Below are 22784 nucleotides of genomic sequence, written 5' to 3'. Positions count from 1 at the left end.
TTTTATTTTATTTTTTATACTTTCTAGTCTTGTCTGTATAAAATTTTGCAATAGATATTAAAATAATTCAACTTGCAGTGAAAAGAAAACAGAAGACTATGCAAGCAAAATATTTTGTCCTCACGTTGAGTAAATACATACATATGTACATTAGGGGGGTTCAAAAATTCAGATGAAAAATTAAAGTCGAAATTTTTTATGCTCTCACCCCCTAGGATGGTTCTATACCGAAAAAAATATATAATAGAGGTCGCTCAAAGCGCTCAAAGTTTTCCATTTATTTTATATGGAGAAAAAACAACATTTCGTAGAAATGGTATAGAATTCATAAAAATCAATATTTTTCTATCGAAAAGGCCTGCTTATCTGCAGGAGATTCCCAGTTGTTTATTTAGCCATTTTTTCATCAAAACTATAATTTATAGGTTCACCAAAAACCCACAAAAACCCTGAAAAATGCAATGGGTGGACCGATCAAATATTGTTAGTATTACAAATGGTTAAATAAAAAATTGGGTATTATTATTGAAAGTCTCCTGAAGAGAAGCAGAGTTTTCTGATCGAGAAATACTGATTTTCAAGAATTCTATACCGTTTCTACGAAAAGTTGTTTTTTCCCCATATAAAAATACATGGAAAACTTTAAGCGATCTGAGCGACCTCTAAATATTTCTTAATTTCAAAATAAAAAATAAGGTATACTTTTTCGATATAGAACAAATTAGGTGGTGAGAGCATTACAATTCCGACTTTACTGTTTTTGGACCATCCTAATGTACATACATGTATATAGCAGGAATGAATTTCATTTAAAGAAATAGCGTGATGTCTATTTCCGCTGTCGCGTATGTAGTGCATATTTTTAGGCGCAATATTTCACTTCTTCTGGCGGGCCGGCATCTAAAGTCTTCTAATTGTATGTCTTTGATATGATATCTACAACGAGGTTGATATCTAGACTAGGTTGATCTAGACTTTGCCATAAATACCTTTGCTATATAAATAGTATAAATGGTGGTCTGGACACACAACATTGCAAGTTGATAAAAGCGTTGTAAAAAAAGAAACGAGTGTAAACACAACGGAAAAGGTAATATGGAAAAGAGCAATATGTAGAGAAAGAGGTGGGGATAAAAGCGGATGGATATAAAGACATTAAGACTTGTTTATCGTCGAATAAGACTCGAAAATAGCGAAATTTTCCCAAAAATCCTGAAGTAGTCCCGAAGATACCAATATAGTCTAGACTATACACAGAGAATCCCAAAAATCTCGAAGTATTCACGAAAATCCTAAAATAGTCTCAGAAATATAAATATTTTATTATGTGATATGCAAGATTTACAATATGGGTATTACTATATATAAAAGAGTAAGATTTAAAATACAAAATAAAATAAACATTTATATGTCAATAATAATTTTATATAACGGTAAGGACGCTAATTTACTTTAAGTTGGTACCCGCGAACAAAATCGTTTTATCATACACATCTATAAAGCAAATAAAATCCACCGCAGTAATTTGTAGAGGATTTTCAAATTCCTTCGAGTTCGTTTTACTCGACTGTTAAACAAGACGCTCAAATAACTGTACAACTAACTTTATTGCACAACAATCAATTTACAATACTGCATCTTTATACTTGGAACCTAAGTTTCTAATTCGCAACGGAATTCCTTTGTACTTCTAGCTCTCTGTTTTACAAAACTGCCCTCTATGACTCAGCTACAGCGTCTTCCTGTGTTTCTAATCAGCACGTTTCTAGTAATTATTGTTCTTGTGAACGATCTGTCATTCTATCGTTGTCCGCTTTGAACTCTTATTTGTTTGCTCGCACTATTCACTACACTGCCGTTCACCTAAGTCTGATCATTCCGATTTCTGTTCCAAATGCGGCAACCCTCTCCAAGGTCTTGATTCGATGCATAACGTCATTTAACGTTTTTATACACGAGCGCACTTGTGCACAAGGGTATATTAATTTTTTTTTTTTTTAGTTTCTAGGTCAAACCTTTCTGACGTTGTATATTGTACCATACCTGGCCTTATTCTCATCAATCATAATTTGAGTAAATTGTATCACAAGGGCATGTATTTCCCTTACTGACTGGTATCCCATTTCTTCCTTAGTCAGTTCTATAGGTGCACGGTATCTCGCAACCTAATTATAGGCGAATAATTCCGCTAATGTTTTAGCTTCCTGGCAAGTGTTTTCGCTTGATTAAAATTTTTGGAAAATTTAAGAAAAACCCGGTATTTGTAATAGCTGCGAATATAGGTTAAATATGCACACATGTGTATGCATGTATATGTACATATGTATGTGTTTTTATATTTGCTTTTCATTAGAAATGGTAACCACTTTGCAAGTTTTTCTTTTCCTATTTTATTTTTATATGTTTTTGAATTTTCAAGCGTTCGTTATAATCAAAGAAAACTACTGGCATAGATAGTCTGAACAACTATTGCCAACACTCAGAACAACTTTGAGTAACAAAAGGAAAACTGAAAACGGAAATTGTAATAAAATATTCTAAATAAATAGAAATTGAACTGCAAATACTATCTCAAATATAATACAATAAATATGTAGGTATGCATATGTACACTCTTTTTGCATATAAATACATACCAGATATGTTTAGAATATTCGCATTCGCATTCGTTATGCGAATAATTCGCATCATTTAACACATTCGTATTCAATATTGGCATTCGCATTAATTGATACGAATGTTTTGCGAATGCGAATGTGTACATGGGCAGAGAGTCCACTCTAATATTGTTGAAATGGCTGTAAGTCTGTCTAACCAGGGTGCGGACAATAACCGGCTTTTAGCTTCAGACGCTAAACAGTTAAGTAGTATAGCAACTAACATTGATGGGCCTTCAACAAGTACTACTAAAAGTCTTATAAGCAGCCTAGAAATAATTTTAGATACCTCCAGCGAAAGCTAAGACTCGGACGTAGAACCTGGAGACATTAAAAAATTTGAAATTAAAACTCAATTGAAGGCCTATCTTAAAGATAAACGAGCTCATCTCGGTGAAAATCCTCTCGATTGGTGGCAAACTAATGCCCCTTTTGCACTTTGACTACTAGATTTAAACACTGTATACGTTAAGCACTCGTTCAATGTTCTAATAATATACAAAAGTTAAAAGTAATAAAAACGATGAATTAAGTTGATTATAGCTTTTTTTAATGTTATTCCTAACAATCGCATTCGCATTCGCGAATATGAAAAATATGACATTCGAAACATCCCTAGTATAATATTCACATACGCATGTTAAAGCTTACAACAACCTCAGGAAAAGTCATATATGTATGCAGTGCGTCCATTCGAGTAGAATGGAAGACTGTCACAATAATACATACATATGTATATGCGACGGCCGCTGTGGTGTGATGGTTAGCAGTGCTTGCTACCATTCCGCAGAACCTGGGTTCAAGCTCGGTTCAACCAAACATGAAAACAAAACAAAAAAATTGTGTTTTAAAATAGCGATCGCCTCTCGGCAGACAATGGCAAACCTCCAGTGTACTTCTGCCATGAAAAACAGCTTCTCATAAAAATACAATCGCAGTTAAGAGTCGGCGTAAAACTGTAGGTCTCTCTGCTTTGTGTGACAACATCAAGGCGCGCGCCACAAATCGGAGGAGTAGCTCGGCCAAACACTATCATGTGTGTAAGCGCCAATCTATTATACTAGCATAGACGCAAATATGCATTTATATAAAATTGACAAACAAATCAACAAGTATTTTCATGTTCTATTTCGTATGTCAGCATTGAACCTAGAGAGAAATTTAGTTCGTTTAAATTCTAAATTTAAATAATACAAGACTACCTGGTGCTGCAGGTTTCCCTTTGAAGCAACTGGGTTGGTTTTGCTTGGCAAGTTTTTGATGTTCAAACGGAACCGCTTTTCTTTAATTAAAATACAAATTTTGTAATTCCTTTCAAATCATAAGTTCTTCAAGGTCTTCAAAATAACCTTTTGTTACAATGACAACCTCTTCATTCGACCGCCCAACCACTTCTTAAGGTTTGGAAACAGAAAATAGTCGCTGTGGGCTAAATCTGGTTAATATGGTGGACGGGGCAGGAGTTTTTAACTTAATTTGTGGATTTTTTCCAATGGTAACTACACGCGTGTGCACTAAAGTGGTGAAATTTTTGCCCATTTCAATGTAACCGATGTAAATAATACCGCAAGAATCCAAAAAAAAAATTTTTATGACCTTATTAACCGACGGTCCAACTTTGGCCTTATTTGCTGCACTTCTTGATTGTTGATTTGGCTCTGGTGTATTATGGTGGATTCAAGTTTCGCCAGCGGAAATAAATGGCGCAAAAGCTCATTTCTATTGCTCCGGAACATCGCCAAAAACTCCTTTGAAGTAATCACACCGTTGTGTTTATGGTCAAGTGTAAACGAAAGCGGCAGCATTCGAGCGGATAGCCTTTAAATATCCAAATATTCATGTTAAGTATAACCGCTCAATCGAGGTGCTTAGAGCCTCAGCTAAATAACTCACACACTTTCACTCTCTGATCGTCCAATATCATTTTATAGATTTTATTGACGACTTCAGGCGTGGCGATCATTTTTTGGGCTACATAAACGTTCGGAGTGCCTACATGTGCTGGTACGACAACAATGGAACTCAGTAAACCACTTTTTAACTATTGAAATTGATCGCGAAGAATCCCCTTAGTATTCATCACGTCTTTAATGGTTTTTGGTAATGGACTTTTACGCAATGGAATCGAATGCTCAATCAGCGCACGATATTCAGTGGCTGCCAAGCAGTGTTGACACTTTAGCAAATCGAGGTAAATCTACCACATTTCCGGTCATTTTGCTCTTCTGCCACAACTAGATACCATATATTTACAAAAACTACCGACGATGAGTTCAGCAAAACATACAAACGAAAACCGGATATCGCCCCTAATCGAAACCATATATTATATAGGCAAAGACAATTTTTTCTCTGGTAAATATCAGTATATCAGCTCATCTATCTAGATATATTTTGGTTGGTAGCTAAGCTAGAAGGTTGAGCGGCGCTTTTAGAAGCTGTAGAAACGAAGACAAAAAAGCCCACAATTATTGACCTGATTTATCTATACTGCCACAATTTACTCAATTTTTCGCGAGTCCTGTTAGCTTGGTCCCGTTTCCAGATTCCAACTTCCGTAGAACCTATGAATGCGGCCGTTAACAATGAATCGGGTCATATTTTTATACAACAGCCAGCGATATCTGAGGTGAGTCTCCATGCGTTATATGTAGTATTTGCCCACTTTTGATATTTAAATAAAAAAACATGAAAGCAATTTGGAATTTAATTTTAAATATAATATTTTACTTGCCAGTGTTGACTAGGAGAATTTCGGTTGTGATTATTATATGAGTGCCAAAAAGAATCGGCACCTCGGAATTTATGAGCTCCTCAAGCTGGATCTCGAATATAATCATTTTTATATTACTATGCGAAAAAAAAACTTAATAACTCTGCCGAGTCGCCACTCATTCGGGAATAATTTATACTCTTTGATAAGCACGAAGTGGCCGACTTCGATATTTTGTTGGGGGTTTTGTCACTTGACTCTCCTGTGTAATAATTTTAAGTGTACCTCTTTCCATCGCCGTCGGTTGACGATTGACATTGAAATCAAGACTTCTCCCTTTTTATGAGATACGTGGTTCCGGTATAATTTGTGATCTCGAACGGGCCAGCAAAATCCGCGCCGGTATCGGTGATTGGTGAGACATGACTGCCACCATAAGTGGCACAGTGTCCTTTTTCTGTAAATGGGGCAAACCTTATTTCCTAACTAAACCCAAAAGTGCAAAAAACTTTTCCTTTTTCGAAGCAGTTCAACACTTTAATTCAAAAGTTACTTTAATGCGAAACGCATTTCTTCACATTACTGCTGCCTACGAGTAGTGAAATAATAGCAAGGCTGCTGCATACAGAAAATATGTACATATGTATGTATGTGTTTTTATTTACATAATATTTCTTACTTGTAGCAAAAAACAGTTTGCTAAGAAAAAATATTCAAAATATATGCTCAGCAGCCAAGAGTGAAACATGCATGCAAGGCTAGAGCTGTCAACTCACTTGGTAGGGAAAGTAAGAGCGTACAAGGACACAAGACCCTGACCAGCTGTAGTGAAAGGACACCACAAATGTCACAGGAAATGAAAATCAAAAGTGAAATGCAGTAGGATGGCTAGCAAAAAATTAAAAGAAATACACGAACACAGAGCACTCATTTGGAATGAACTACAAAAATGGTTTAATTCGTTATGTACTTTCTCATATGTATGTAGGGGAATTTAGATATTAAGTTTATATGCCTATTTACATATATTTTTATTCCTGGTAAATTCATATTCCAACACAAGTAAAACAGTAAGTTTCAGTGGAACAACAAATAGTAGTTCAGACGGAGATAAAATTTAAAAAAAATCGAAAATAAAAACAACGCAAACAGCTGAATGTTGAATTTCAGCCAGCTGAAGGATAAAAGAAAGTGTTACAATTTGAATTACAAATTTTCTAACATTGCTGCTGGGTGACCTCTTATTTGCCACGCATGAAAAGTGATGCTGTCTACTACCCCACTGCCAACTTTCAGTTTCCTTTTCTTATACGACAACTAAGGCACAGGCGACCTAATAACGTAAGAAGTGGTGAGCGTTCCGCAGTAAGGGAGGCGGTGTAAGGAAAAACAAGCATCTACATTTCAATTTGCTAACGGATGAATATATAACAATGATGCTGTGCTAATTTCAAATGCATACACTCGTCCGTCAGCAATTCCCCCCAGAGTTAAAGAAAAAACTGCATCTGTCCGTCGTTTGTCTCGAGGAAGCAACATCCAAACTAGGAGAATCCTTTATCGTCGCACTATAAGATTTGTTCGCTGCATGCATAATTTCTTCAGAATCAACGCCAACTGCAATATAAGGGCTAGTTGTAGCTAACAACAACAACAACTACACCAGCAAAAACAGTAGCAGCAGCAGCAGAATTACATACATACATACATATTTACAACAACTTTCATCAACGCTCAGTCGCATATACATACATACATAGCATATCCTCTTGCCTTATATTCGCATCCGGCTTGTTTATGTTGCGTACATCTTAATACTTCACTTGGCGGGTTTGAGCTTTCGCTGTTGTTTGGTTTGACTGCTCTCAGCTTTGCGCCATTGGCGACAGCTTCAGCTTCCTTGGCACATTTATTCCATTGCAATGGACAGCTTTTGGATGTAACCCAATAAATATGAGTTAGTGAACTTTGTGAGGCGAAGAACAGGCGTGGAGTGACGAGAGGTCCGCATGGAGCTCCGTTGGGTTGGGTTGTCCATTGTTGCTAGTGTGTTGGAAATTTATGTAATACATTTTAACAAGAACAAAATTTTGAATAACTGCAAATAGTATATATCTACTAGTTCAAATATATAATGTTTCTTTACTTTACTGAGGTAGGTCATCTCTTCAGGGACCGAACATAACAGTTATTGATGAAAATTGTCATGAAAAATTCACTAAGAAGAAAATGAAATATATCAATCGATTTAGTTTTGCGCCGAGACTAAAATTTGAAAATAATTATTTGCAACATTTGTGCAAAATTTAAAAAAATAACAATTATTTTTGACTTTTGTTTTATAATTCTTAGATAAGAGTTGAAGAGTTTTATATATAAAAGTCATCAATAAAAATCAGTCAGTAATTTTTATTTTAAAAGTCATCAATGTAAATCAGTCACCGTCTTTTATTTTTTAAATCAATCGAATTAATATTTTTCACAGTTAAGAAGGTGTTGGCAAACAAAAGTTTACTACGACTTATACAAATGACTTTTATAAGTTGGATTGGAGAAATAAAGATCAGTGACTGATTTTTATTTATGACTTTTATAAATAAAAGTCTTCGATAACTGTTATCTAAGACAAATAATTTAAAAATCAAAAATAACTGTTATTTGCAGATTATTTAATCAATAATCAAAACTAATTTTTATTCTCGATTTAAAAATAAATGTGAGAAATAACGGTTATTTAAAGAGTAATTAAATAAAAGTCAAAAAAATAATTGTTAAAGAACGATTTTTTTATAAAAGTTTTAACTGTTACGGTCCCTGCTTCTCTTGCTTTTGAAGTTCTCATAGCTAAATGTTTAACCTATAGTCAAATATATAATCCAGAAAGTGCTTCTAGTTGTACAACAATATTATGGGAATCAGCTCTCAGTGTTATTATCTATGTACAATGTACATATACATCCATGTGTGAAAGTACATACATATGTATATAAAAATGTAACCCTTCACTTTATTAAAATTTGGCTTGGATTTCAACCACATTTTGACAGTATATTCCTTAGACCCGTGACATGAAATACTTCAGGTATCATGAGAAATACTTTAATGAAAAATTTATACGCTAGAGCCTGGGTATTAAAAAATCTTCATTTATTGCCCGATTTGGATGAAATTAAAAAACTACGTTAACGTTATTTGCAAAATAATTAAGTTTAAAATATATATATGTATGTGCATATTACCCAAAATAAATCCATTAGATTGCTCTGTAGAGATTTCCATAAAATGCATATTTATGCTTCGACTTTGTTCAATTCTAATAACACAGGTTTCCAAAAAAAAAAAGTTTATGCACATTAATCCAAACCTTTAAAACTTTATATTATTCAAAACGCTGAATGCGAATCCGAGGTCCATTAGCCTCCATCATGTCAGGTTCGTTGTTAGTCTTTTGAAGGTCATGTTGGGAATAATCCATTGAATAAACCTGAAAATTCATACTAATGTGGTTTTAAATTCGCTGAATCCAAATCCGAGGTTCGTTGATCTCCATAATGTTAGCTTCAAGGTAATTTATGGTTCAAATAGGTCAAAAAATTTATTCAGTAAAAATTAAATATAAAATTTGTTTTTGTTGTCGCATACATTTTTGATAGTGCATGGCAACCTCTCTCTCTTCGGTAACATGGCTATTTTAGGACTCACACCAAATAAGCGTTATTATTAAAAATTTCCTTGAAAAGAATTCCTCCGAGAAGCTCCAACCAAAACAACGTAGGCATTCACCAAGTTAGAGCAAGTGGCCTGGCACTTTGGAAAAAGAGCAGTTTAGCCCCAGAAACGACTGTTGCCAGAGTGCCTTATATTTTGAACAATTTTTATGCCAATTTGTAAGGGAGGGAGGATATCCAGCTCCCGCAATGCGCTTATAAATAAAATATTATACACTCAGAACTTACACTAACTACTATTTTTAAAAAGTTATCGAAAGTCAAGCATCTAGCTATTAAAAATTTTCTTTCAAATTACATACATAATTGTTTGTGCAAACGCTGATACATATGACATAACAATTTAAACGAAGACCAAATTTAAGTGCACATACATACATACATAGATATTCATTTCACTGACGTAAAAGTATCAACGCTGGTACTATAAGGCTAACCTTGACGTCAAGTTCGACTACTTTGCAGTCATTAAGGCGAATGAGAATAATTAAAATTTTAATAGCATCTACTAAACGAACAGCGGCATTCAAATGGCGAAAAAGAAGACATCAAAGAAAGTCAAGGGTGAAATTCGGCAAAAATAAAACGTAAGTTTACCGACACCAGCAAATGAAATAACGATTCTTGGGAGAATAGGAAAAAATAGCTGAATGAACTAAGACGGTGGTAGGTATATACGAGGAAACTGTGTAAACATTTTAGTTTGGCTTAATGTGATGGCTTACTTGCCGAAATTCACCTCTTCTTTCAGTTTTTCGATATGCTTTTAAGATACTCATTATTTAATGTATAACGAAAAAGTGAAAGAGGAGGTGAATTTTGGCAATTGAGCCACTCTATAACTGAATAAATTTAATGTTCTTTTTTACATACAAAATGACACTAAATATTTGCATTTAGCCTTTCTTTGAATACTCTATATTTCAGAGTCCTTTAAAACTTAGCTGAAATACACTAAAAATGTTGCCTTTTTTCTATAAAATAAAGCGCCATTAATTTAAATTAATTTAGCAATATCTCCCTGCTTTTAGATTGAAACAAATATCTGACATTCCTTCGAGACCAGTACATTTATAGATAAATCTCCTCCGCTGGGACCATCTTACATTTCAGCTACTGCTAAAATACTTGTATCTTCTACGCGCTTTTTAAGAAATAATTCGCTTGTAAAGAGCTTGCTGGCAGCATTTGGTAGATCATATTCTCTAAAGTATGGCGAAATTAAATCGGATTTTCCGCTTCTTGCAAGCCGTCTACCGTCTTGTTGGCTTTTATGTTACTGAAAGTGAATACATATCAGAGGGGATTTCCTAGAGATGTTCAGCTTAGACCAACCACTTATTCTACGCGCTAAGTCCCCTCCGATGCTATATATAAGTCTTGATTTCAGTGTTTGCAGCAAGACTCAGAGAACTGGGTATGTGGAATAAAAGAATAATCGTATAGTTTAAGTAACCGGCTGAGCAAGCTCGTTGCCATTTTTTCGAGCGCAGGATTTCACCATAATCATCACAAAGCCAGTCAAAGGCATTGCACGGAATCCTCCAATGTGCTTAGCTCAGCAACTGTTGCAATTGCAACTTCTGAACGCGTTGTTGTGTATTTCTGCTCAACTGAACTGCGTGTGAGATGATCCTAATATTTTTCTGATCATTTGAGACAACATGTTGTGGTGTACCTTTGAGAATTGAATTTGACAGCTAGACGTTCCGAAGACGCATAACGATCACTGATTTTTTAGCTACGGTTGCGCTAAACTGCTGCGCTTTCTGAACCTAGCCATTAATGTTGGATTGACTACAATTCCTGCTGCCAACCCCCAGAACTGAAGAATATCAAAAATATAGAGACATGTATTGTTTTATTTTGAAAGTATTGTAACATTTATCCGTGCGCCGGAGCTTTGAAGTTTTCCATGTACTTTACATGGTGAAAATACATTTTTTCGTATATCTGCTATAATATCATTAAATATTTTTTTATCGAATAGGACTATTTCCTTTTTTAATAACCGCTAATCCTATATGTTATATACCGAAATTTGTTATTTTACGTTTTCATAACCAAATCACGCACGAACAGCTCAACGGATGTGTTTATTTTTTTTTATTTTTTGAATTCTACTCGACTATTTCTGTGGGTATGTGGTAAAAAATTTTAGAAATAGGTTTGACAGATATTTGAAAATTTTAAACTATTTAAAGGCTCAATAAAATAATTAAGTTCCTTCATCTAAACTAAAGGTGTTGGAATGATTTAAAATATTTTATGGGTTTATGCACTCCCATCAAAGGCTTGTCAAAATACATACTTAATTCACATACTATATCCAAAAGGGTTGCTATTTATCTATATCAAAAAAAATATTAAATTGCTACATGCGGTTAAGTAAAATATGAGCTTCAAACAAAAATCTATACTATAATAAAACTGTAGATTGTTTTTCTGGTTGAACTCACTAATCTCCGGAACTACTGAATGGATTTTCATGGGGCTTTAACTGGTATCTAGACAGTGACCTCGGACGTAACATAGGCCATATTTTATCAAAACTGGAATGTGGACAAAAAAAATTTACAAATTTTTGCAAACAAAATTAACTTTGCACCAAATACTTTTGAATACAATATTGCTTTTCAACGGCATCAACGTATGCCAGTGTTTATTTTTTGTTATTGATATTTTTTTTCACTGAAATAGTAATTAGTGTCGTTCGTTAGAGTTTTGTGTCTTTCAAGAGTGGTGTGTTTCTAAGAATCCGTAAGTCAAAAGATAATCGGTAGGTAGAAACTGATTTATTTAAATTTCTTTGTGTTTCGTGTATCACTATGGGATTTTGTACATACAAATTAATTGGACATTTTGAAAACGCTCACATGAAAAGCATGTTCTGTGAATTAAGCGGATATAGTTCGAAGCATTCCCTTGAGTCAAGAATTGACATTTGGAATTAATTATGTATTTACATTTCCAGCGAATTTCTAATTTGCGGAATTAAAAGAAATTTATTTAAAAGGAAATAAAGCGTGTGGTTTCAGCATTAACTTATCGAGAAAAACGTTTTTTTAATTTGTGTGAAGTATTGAAATTTTAAAGTAAAACGAAAATGCATTCGCAAAACGAAAAACAAATTTCAATAGGTGCTTTCCCTATGAGCGAGAGATATGTACATATCAATGAAATATACATTTGGAGTCATAAATGAGTCTTTAAGGAGTTCCATTTCGGAGCCTTTACACTCATAATGAGCTCATTTAAGAGCCCGAAATTAGTGTGTTTTGATTCCTCCGAAGGTCGACTTATATGAGCTTAAATTCATACATCAAATGAGCCTCCACATGAGTCATATTGGACTCTTATTGGCTTCATAAACGGCTCATTTTGGACTCTTTTTAAAGCAATTTTTGGCCTCATATATGAATCGTTTCAGAGTTTTTTCGAGGCTCTTAAATTTGTCTTATAGTCCTCATAAATAACCTCATTCCGACTCTTATTTTATGTTTTCCTTTGAGCCATATTGGCCTTATTTTTCAACTCTTATTGAACTTCAAATACTATACACATGTATGTATACATACCTCAGTTCATATAAACATTCCAACATACATTTAAGAGCAGCAGCTGCAGCTAAATTTTGTATATTTTTTGTTTTCTAAATATTTTCAATTGCTGTATAAACAAGTTTAGATATAAATTTCGAATCTCTATTGTTTTTATATAGCCACAAAGTGCTGGCTCCTAACTTCGATCATTTATAACTCCTAAAATATTCATACATATAAGAGTCACCCATTTTTTGCTTTTGAAGCTCATATTTCTTACCCACCTAGCATGATAAAAAATATAGCAAGGTAGAACCGTTCTCTCAATTTGTCGGCCATGATTATTTTTGAAGTTTGCCAACATTTTAAAATCATATAAAAGTGAAAATAAAAAAAATTAAATGAAATGAAATTGTTGTTGCTTGAGATTGAAAATGAAAATGTGTGTGTGAGTTTGTGAGTAAATTTAAAAATTAAATTGTTTGGAAACGTCAAGAATTTTATAAGTGACTCTCAGCGGTTCTACCTTACTTTATTTTTATCATGCCACCTAGGACTCCTTTCAGACCCATATATTCTGAACGCTCAGAATATGTTTATCAGAATATGTTTTATAAACCAATAATAATAATAATAATAATAATAGTAATAATAATAATAGTAATAATAATAATAATAATAATAATAATAATAATAATAACACCCAACTATAATAAAACTGTAGATTGTTTGTCTGTTTGTCTGTTTGAACTCACTAATCTCCGGAACTATTGAATTGATTTTTATGGGGCTTTAACTGGTATCTAGACAGTGACCTCGGACGTAATCTAGGGTATAAAAAATGAGATCTGACAAGGGGGCGTGGCACCTCCAATAGGCGTGACATTTTTAATCAGCTATAACTTCGAAACCGTAAGTCACATGACTTTGAAATTTGGTGTGTTGACATACGTATATATGGTAGTTACTTCTTTTAAAAGGGGCGTGGCACATTCTACAGGTGGAAAATTTTTAATCCGCCAAAACTTCGGACTCATACATCACATGAATTTGTAATTCTCCTCTGAATCGGAAAATATACTTTTGCAAAATATGGTGCCGACAGATGGCGCCGGAGTCGAGATATTTCGAAAACCCGTCTTTATCGTATGACCTGGCTTAACGGGTATTAAATTTATGATAAGAAATGCTTCTACCAAATAAATAGACCCAAAATGTAAATGGCGCGGAAAGCACGATATTTAGATGCCCGTCAACAAATTTACATTTTAGATGACTTAATAAAGTCCCATTCTATTAGTTAGCATACAGAGAAGTGCAAAATTGATTAAGAACCACAGGTATCCTAGGCACATCAACGGGTTATGGGTATATCAAGAAGAAGTTTGCTGAATTAGAGAGAACGCGGTAGAAATATCGATGGCCCCGTTTGAATGAGAAAACTCTTTCATCCTGTGGAACAGCAGGATTATAGAAGAAGATTACACACTCTCGGCCAACCTTGCAATATTTTCAGATATCTTACAGGTGGAAATAAAAGCTCATTGCATCGAAGGATATTAGTACTTAAACCAAATGTTATCTCAGCGCTATTATTCTTGGCCTATGAGTAAGCAAGGTTCTGGTCTTCAGTCCTTTCAACCTAAATTAATAATTTTTACATTACAAATCGTTTTTGCATAGCAACACTATTTTAGTATTGGTCAACGCAAAAGTTCTTATAAGGCGTCGCCAAGCAAGCCAGGCATATGCTAGTTATTATAATAAAGCTTTAATCCCTAAATATTTCTGGATAGAGTTGGCACCTATCCAAAAAATTTAAATTAGTGCGATATATCCTCGCTACCATGTCGACCTATCGAATTCGCAAAAATGCATATTGCATAATTTCACTTCTCTTCTTCTTTATTGGCGCCTAAGTAATTTTGGCCGAGTCCAAAACAGCACGCCAGTCATTTCTCTTCTGTGCTAACTGACGCCAATTGGAAATGTCAAGCGAAGCGGAGTCCCTCCCCACCTGGTCTTTCCAGCGCAGAGGAGGGCTTCCTCTTGCTCTGTTACCAGCATCGCGACCCGCGTTAAATACCCTCCGAGCAGGAGTGTTTCACTTTTTCACTTAACTTACATAATTACCTTATCTTAGTTAACAGATGGGTGGCAACTCTATTTAAAAACATGTTCGTCCAAAGCTTATGCGTACACATACATACGTATGTATGTATATCAATATGGATTAAAAATAATTTTAAATAACTGAAGCCATAGCATATTTTAAGGCAAAGATCATTAATATACTTACATTTTACTTATGGGTGCGGCACTTAGTATTGCCTTTGACGTGGTAACGCACTCTTTGAAATGATTTACAAATTATTTCCGCTTTTCATTTTGAAAGTTTTCTCATTCGAAAAATTACTAGCATACCTCTGTAACGTACTGAAAGCAGAAAGCTCTAAGGTTGACCAAAGTTTTGTTTTCAAGGAAATTGTTGCAGTAGTTGTAGTCGTTATTGTTTATATTACTGCACAGCTTATGCAACAAATTTTTAACTATGTACATAAATATAATGTTAAGGCCAAAGCCAACTAATTAAAGACTCGAAGCATTTTAAGTTACTCATACGCCCAAGTGGCCAAGTGTTGTTGCAATGAATTCGTTTACGAGCAACTAAGCTGCATATTTGAGGAGCAAAGCCATTCAAACGTCTACACCGAAAACTGATTATAACAAAGAGAATTTCAAAATTTCATTCACTTACCAAGAATTTCTGTTGTTATTGTTGCAACTATGCATACATAAAATTTTTTGCGCTCAACGCAAAAGACCTTCAACAAAGAAGCATTCGGATCTACGGGTAAGTAACCCGTATCTATGTTATAGCTGTGTGTATAGGCAGAGAAAGGTATGCAATTATGCCTCTTTAAGCGCTACTTACGTTTGAGAAATTTCTTTACATTGCAAGGCTTTTTAAGCAAATATTAGCCAAAGTATTTTGAGGAAACCTTAAATATTTTTTTTTTTTACTTAAACGGAAAAAAACTTAAGTGCATACAAAAGATGTGTAGACAGTTTCAAGAGCTCGAAAATATTTAATTTATATAAATAAGAAGATCAGCGCTAATATGGTCAATGTACTGCCAAATACCAATAGTAACTATTAGAAAAAAAATTTCGTTAAAATAGCATTAAAAGAGCTGAAAATATTGAAACATTCAAGTTATGAACAAAAGAGGATAAGTTGTCAAAACACAAGGCTTATGCCCAAGTTTGAATTGCTAAAAAAGGTCACCAAAACAAATTCACGCAAGGGTCCCCTCAAAGCGAATTCTATCAACGCACTCACACTAAACGTAGTTAGCAACACAACAAATTTCATCAATACAAATTTACGCACAACTAACGGTTGACTGACTCATGAATTCAGAAAGGGCATAAAAGGAAACCAAAAATATTTAAAGATACACTGGACATTGCCAAGAGTATTTAATCTCCATTTTCGGTTGCTTGGAAATCACAAAAGTGTACAGCACAGCTAAAAAAAAACATGCGCTTCAATACAAATATTTTTCGCTCCATTTCCCTCCTTCTCTTAGTTACACCACACCAAATGCGCCTTTACGTCTAACCTTTTTCGAACGCTTTATATAACTTTCTTTTATTTCTTTACTGTCCCTTACAAATTGACTTACTTTTGAACTTAGGCACTTTACCGTAAAAGCAATAAAAAAAAAGCCCAAAAGAAAACAAAAATGTATAAAAGAAATATTTACATGTTTTTACAAAAAGGCATCACCCAAGTTCAAGAGTAAGGTACGATTTGAGGCAATAAAAGTAACGGATTATAATAAAGTCTTGAATTTTTTACGTGCACTCGAAATTACCGCATTTATTCACTTACAGCTTTTCTTCTATAGGTATTTAAAGCCATAAGTTAACATACTTCGGTTTGATTAGGGACCCACTTTGTATGAGTTCGATAGGTTATGCGAACCTTTGATTTTGATGGGTGCAGTAATTGTTCGCTTAGACTTACTGAAATTGATAAACTAGCTGCTACTCTAGATTGACTAGTGCATCAGCAAAAAAAAAGCAATTATGAAGTGATTAAGTTCACGTCAAAAGCTTTTTAAAATTAAGCGAAAACATTTTCAAATGAAAAGCAGCAGCCATACACGTAAAGGCGATTTCAATATTCACATAAGATACCCTCACGAATTCGTATTTTTGATCCTTATTTAAAAATTTGTATTTGTGATTTGCTTTGACTTAAATTCGAGGCATTGTCTAGCTATTAAATTGGCAATATATACATACAAAAAAAACAAGATGCAGTAGGCCTAGAGGTGCTGCACATATCTGTTGGACATTTGGTCTACGTGCCGCTGCTGAGAAAGTAATAGGGTTCCCTTGAAAGAGAGGCGAAGAAAGACGCCCATTTTCCAAAAATTTATATACTCTTATTTTTCGTATACAAATTATTGTAAATATCAATTTTGAGTGAATAATCTTCAGTAGTTACTATAATATCGCAGTTTTCGTATTTCTGAAAATTACCGTTATATGATATTTCCCATTTTCAATACCATCCGTCCTACGCCAGAAAGAAGTGCACGTACCAAGTTTCGTTAAGATATCTCAATTTTTGCTCGAGTTATCGTGTGCACAGACGGACGGACGGACGGATTTATGTATACATTTGTCTATGTCTATCTCGATTCGTTTTGGCTGTTACAAACAACCGTTATGTGAACAAAGTTATAATTAAAATGAAGATTGAGATTAAGAGTAAGATTAAGATTACGATTAAGATTAAAATTTAGATTAAGATTAAGGTTAAGATTAAGATTAAAATCAATATTAAGATTAAGATTAGGATAAGGGTAAAGCTTAAGATTAAGATTAGGATTAAGGTCTAGATTGAGATTAAGATTAGGATAAAGGTTTTGTTTTTAAAGAAATAATTTGTTAGTGTTTAGGTTATTGTAGCTATTAGATACATTTTCAGTTTATCGATTCTATATCTCCAATCCATACGTTTATCTATAGTGAAATCAGTAGTTCGTCTATTGTGATCGTTTGATGACTACTGTAGTAACCATGGTTGCCACTCGCCAACATTTCTTTCTACCAATCATCCCTTGTCAAATTTGGTTTGGAGACAAACCGGTTTCGATGTTTTGCCAATTTCAGTGTAATTTTTCGTTCGGAATGTGCCGATATTTGCGACTCACGGAATAATGGCACCGGAACAAAAAAAAAAATTTGCGGGTGCTTTTAACCGTCAGTTTGACTCGTAAAAAAATTTCGAGTAAATTGCGGAAATTGCAAATTTCTTTGCTATTTTTTTCGCTTTTTCATAATTTAGTGTACGTCTCAAACGGACTTCGGATTTGGATTCAGTGGGTCGAAGTACATGTCGGTAGGTGGATCCAGTAAAAAGCACGCGACATTTTTTTTTTTTTTTGGGCCCGTATAATCAAAACGATTTATGGACCTTACCGAAAATTGCCAGATGGGCAGTATTAAAATGTGAGGTGGTTGAATTCAAAATTTATCGCAAAAATTCGAAAGTTGTTTTAGAAGTGCAGCCCTTGGTGCTGCCACTGTAATTCAAGTATTTCCAGTATTCGAATATGAGATGACTCTAATTTTATCGAAGTAATTTTGTAGAAGTGTCAGTAGTACTGCCATTGAAACTCGAAGGGCTTTTATAATTACGCACATGCAAAACATAATTCATTTCTTTCTTGTAATGCAAATAGATATTTAGTTGCCAAAAGTTACCAAAATGAAATAAAAGTTACCAAGTTACCAAACCGTTTAAAAGTTACCAATTTGGGCAGAAAGTTACCACATGTGGCAACCATGGTAGTAACTTTTCCGGTCGAATTTGCGAAACATCAGTGTTTTAAAAAAAATATTTAAAATTCTTTCAGAATGGCTTTTGGCCGAATCAAAATTTATTTGACATTTACTGAGAAATTATTTGATGAAGTCAATTAATTATTATTATAAGTCCTTCCTATTATTTATGTAATATTTTTTCTTGACTTGCACATGTAGTCAGTTCAATTGTTCCGTATAATAATTTCAGGTATAGAATCTAGGATTTAAATTTTAGAAAGCCAATAATAGCAAATAATAGTGTGTATCCACAAAACCAAAATCTAAACTTCTTAGAAGTACAATTTAACCTAACCCAAACTTTATCACTCCTCAATTATTTTTAATACAATTTAATCCCTATTGAAATAGAGTTTCAGTTTGGCTTTTGGATACATTTTTCTCATATAAGTAAATTTAATAAATTGCGAGAAAATACTACAAAGGGCATGCAAACTTATGTAACCTAAATAATGCATACTTGCATACACATGTGCATACTTACAGATTCATGTACTATTTGTACATATAGTATACATGTGTACTATTTCATGTGAAAATTTAATATTTTTCAACTTTATAATTTCACTTTAGTGGAAATTCATTTCAATTCCCTCCAACTTTTTGATTCTATTATTACAATTGTACCTAAATACATATGTATGCTTTTGCGCGTGAGTGTAACTTTTTCTTTTACTGCAGCTTCAATTGATTTTTGAGATCAGCTTTTATTGTGCCAACAGTTGGTTGTAATTTACATTTGGCAAAAGTTGCAAAAATTAAATTATTTTGTAATTTCGAGAGAAGTTAAATACCCAAATTGAAACCATAGTCAGTTTTGAATAGCAGAAAATTTTGCCAGCAAGAAAAAAAACAACATTTACAGTTAGTGCAAAATTTCTACATTTATTATTTAATCTAAAAACTTTTACGATTTTTCGCTTTATTCATAAATTTGACGAATCCCAAATATGAATTATGTGTAGCACCTATATTCCGCTGCTAAATTGAACATAAGCCGCCAATAACGCGCCTGTTAAAATACGCTTAGCAATAACTAATTAAAAATTATCACAGACAGTTGGTTCGCGTGTGGCAAAGTGCGATTTTATCGCTTGCAAAAGGCAAATAAGCCAAATAATTAATTACATTCGCTGGCCATTTGATTTCAAAGTGAATTTGTGCGGCACAAAAATGTGTTGGAAAAATATCGAAGCCTGTCAGAAAATACGTAAGACTTTTGGGATGTAAGCTAACGCTACTTACTTAAAAATTTCACCCATTATTTTGTTGAACTTAGCCAAGCGCTACAATTACATCTACTATGAATCGCACGTATATTGGGGTGGTCGGAATTTTTAGGCTCTCACCTTCAAGGATTGTTTTATACCGAACAAATGTATACCTCCAATTATTTATTTTGAAATCAAAAAATATTTAAAGGACGCTCAAAGCGGTCAACGTCAGGAGATTCCCAATAATAATACCAAATATATTTTACAGACCCACCAAAATCCCCAGAAAATTGGAGAAAATGCTTTGAGGGTATAAATAAAACGTCTTTAGTTTTAAAAAATGGTTAAATAAACAAATGGCCAATGTTATTGGAAACCTCTTGAAGGGAACCAGAGCTTTCCGATAGAAAAATATTGATTTTCAAGAATTTTATACCATTTGTACGAAAAGTTGTTTTCCACCCATATGAAATATATGGAAAATTTTGAGCGCTTTGAGTGTCCTCTAAATATTTTTTTTATTTCAAAGTAAATATAGGGGCACATTTTTTACGATATAGGGGATGAGAGCACTAAAATTTCGACTTTACTTATTTTGGACCACCCTAATGTGCATACACAGTTACTTACATATAATTATGCATAAGCTTTCGCTTGTAGCCTCCGAGTTGTGCGCCATTGCAGCTTAGCTGCGCAAATTTTTCACTTTCGTAATCTGATACCTACGAATTTTTGAGTGTATGGACCGCATCTGACATCAGGATGCAAGATAAACGGGGAAAATCTGCCACAGCTCAATCCCAGTGGCAATCACACAGTTAACGTTACTTTCCACCGCCACCACCACTAGGGAGCTTATTAAATTATAATGAAGAGAATTCGAGCCCGACGCGCAAACAATGAAAGGCTCAAAAGTGGTTGGCCACACGCTGCTAATGGCTAGACGAAATGTTTGAATATAAAGAGCAGTTTGTATGCAGATTAAAATGAATACAATTTTGTAGCAGAAATGAAGAAGAAGATATAGCGTGGAATATTACAACTTTTAGATTGCCTATTTATTTATAACTTTCACAAGTTCTGCATAGCATTTTTGTGCAAATTTAAGGTTCTTTAAGAATTTTTTTTTTGCTTGATTATCTTTACACGGATAAAGATACTACAGAACAGTTGTAAGATATCTACGTAAGACAGTTTTTTCTCGCTCCTATAAAATTTGGGCCGCCAGCCTCCCATACGAGGTTTCGCATTATCTTGATATAAGGTTTTCTTACTTTAAACGACGATATGTCAGTTTGTATGTATATTGCACTAACGGAAGAGGCAAACAATAAAGATACATATGCATGCATGTATACATATATATGCATTAGAGAAACTTTAGCGGAATGTTTATTAAAAAAATAGTGTTGTTATTGGTCCCAAACCCCGTCAAATATGACTTTAAAATTTTCCCTATATTATGCTAATTAGAGTCATATAAGTGTCTTAAAAAGAGTGTGATGTCTCTGTGAGGTCAGTAAGACAGAATGTAGTGAGAGTCCAAAATGAGCGGTATATGATCCCATATGACTCGTATTGAGGCTCATTTGATGTATGAATTTAAGCTTATATAGGTCGGCCTTGCAGGAAGGGAAACACCTTCATTTCGCACTGTCAAATATGCTCATTATAAGCGTGCGGGACCCGAAAAAAAACTCCTTAACCCTAGTGTGCCCAACCAAATTAATTAACGCTGTACCTGCCAACCGGTGTACCTGGGTACCCACTTACGGATTTATATCTAAAAGTCGGCTGTAACTTAGTTTAGTCTTGGGTATTAGATGTACTTTCATTGATTTATTTATTGTTAACGAAGACATTTTTATACAAATCCAGCGATAATATTGTATACAAGGATCTTTGTAAAACAAAGTCCGGTATAATCTGTAATGAGCCAGAGCGTATATGTACTTGTGAATTCCGAGAAGGTTTGGTACATTAAACTGAAAGTGGGAAGCAATAAGAAAGTCTCTACGTTCTTTTATATCTGAGGAATATAATAGAACACCTTTGAAATAAGTATGCATTATACTATTTAGATACCAGTTTACCAGTCGTCATAAGAGAGCCGCTCGGAATTTTGTGTGTATTTTAAAATAATTTTGTATCTTTTTTTTAACGTTGTGTATAAATAAAATAACTTTACGAATATAAGCAGCAGAGTAAATTTTTATCTGCGCGCTTGTAAATGTACAATTTTTCATAACTCATAATTTTTTAATTTTTTCGCCTGAAAAGAAAAAAATTGTTTTTTTTTTATTTTAGTAAAAATAGCTTTACGAATTTAAGCAACAGACTATATTTTTATTTGCAGGCTTGGAAATGTAAGATTTTTCATAATTCATATATTTTTTGCCTGAAAAGAAAAAAAATATGCTTTTTGTTATTTTAGTAAACTAAATATTATTTTTATTACTATTTATATTAGCTCGATTTAATAAATAAACGATTGAAAAACAATGGTATTTGTTAAACCTTAATGATTTATACATATTTGCGCCTATTTTGTATGTGGGTAGCCCGGTTGGACTATTCGCGTACATTTCTTAAGATTCATATAAAATGAGCCAAATCGTGGGGATCCGGGAGGATTTAAAAAAAAATATCAAAAAAAATTATTTGTTACAATATGTGTCGATGGGTACCCAGGTATGCGGATTGACACAAGTTTTAATGACATATGTACTTATAATAACTGTTACATATGTACATACTGAACTTTATATAAGGTTCTTCTGTCATTTTACGTTTGAAATAAAAGTGCCTTATGGAAAATAATTCTGGCATCTACAGTCCGTCGAAATCTAAACGCATCTCTTACCCAAAAGAAAGAACTTTTCTATTCTAATCTACATATATCTTTTAGTATATGTAAATATAAGTATATATACATATCCATATGCACATAGATATTTTTGGCAATGATCAACGAAAACATGAACTAGAAAAAAAAATAAAAATTATTTAATAAAATGATCCCACCG

This window comes from Rhagoletis pomonella, unplaced genomic scaffold (assembly GCF_013731165.1).
Source record: "Rhagoletis pomonella isolate Grant_MI unplaced genomic scaffold, Rhpom_1.0 Rhpom_scaffold_00001, whole genome shotgun sequence".
Taxonomy (NCBI): Eukaryota; Metazoa; Arthropoda; class Insecta; order Diptera; family Tephritidae; genus Rhagoletis; species Rhagoletis pomonella.
Note: the sequence above shows the minus strand (reverse complement) of the source record.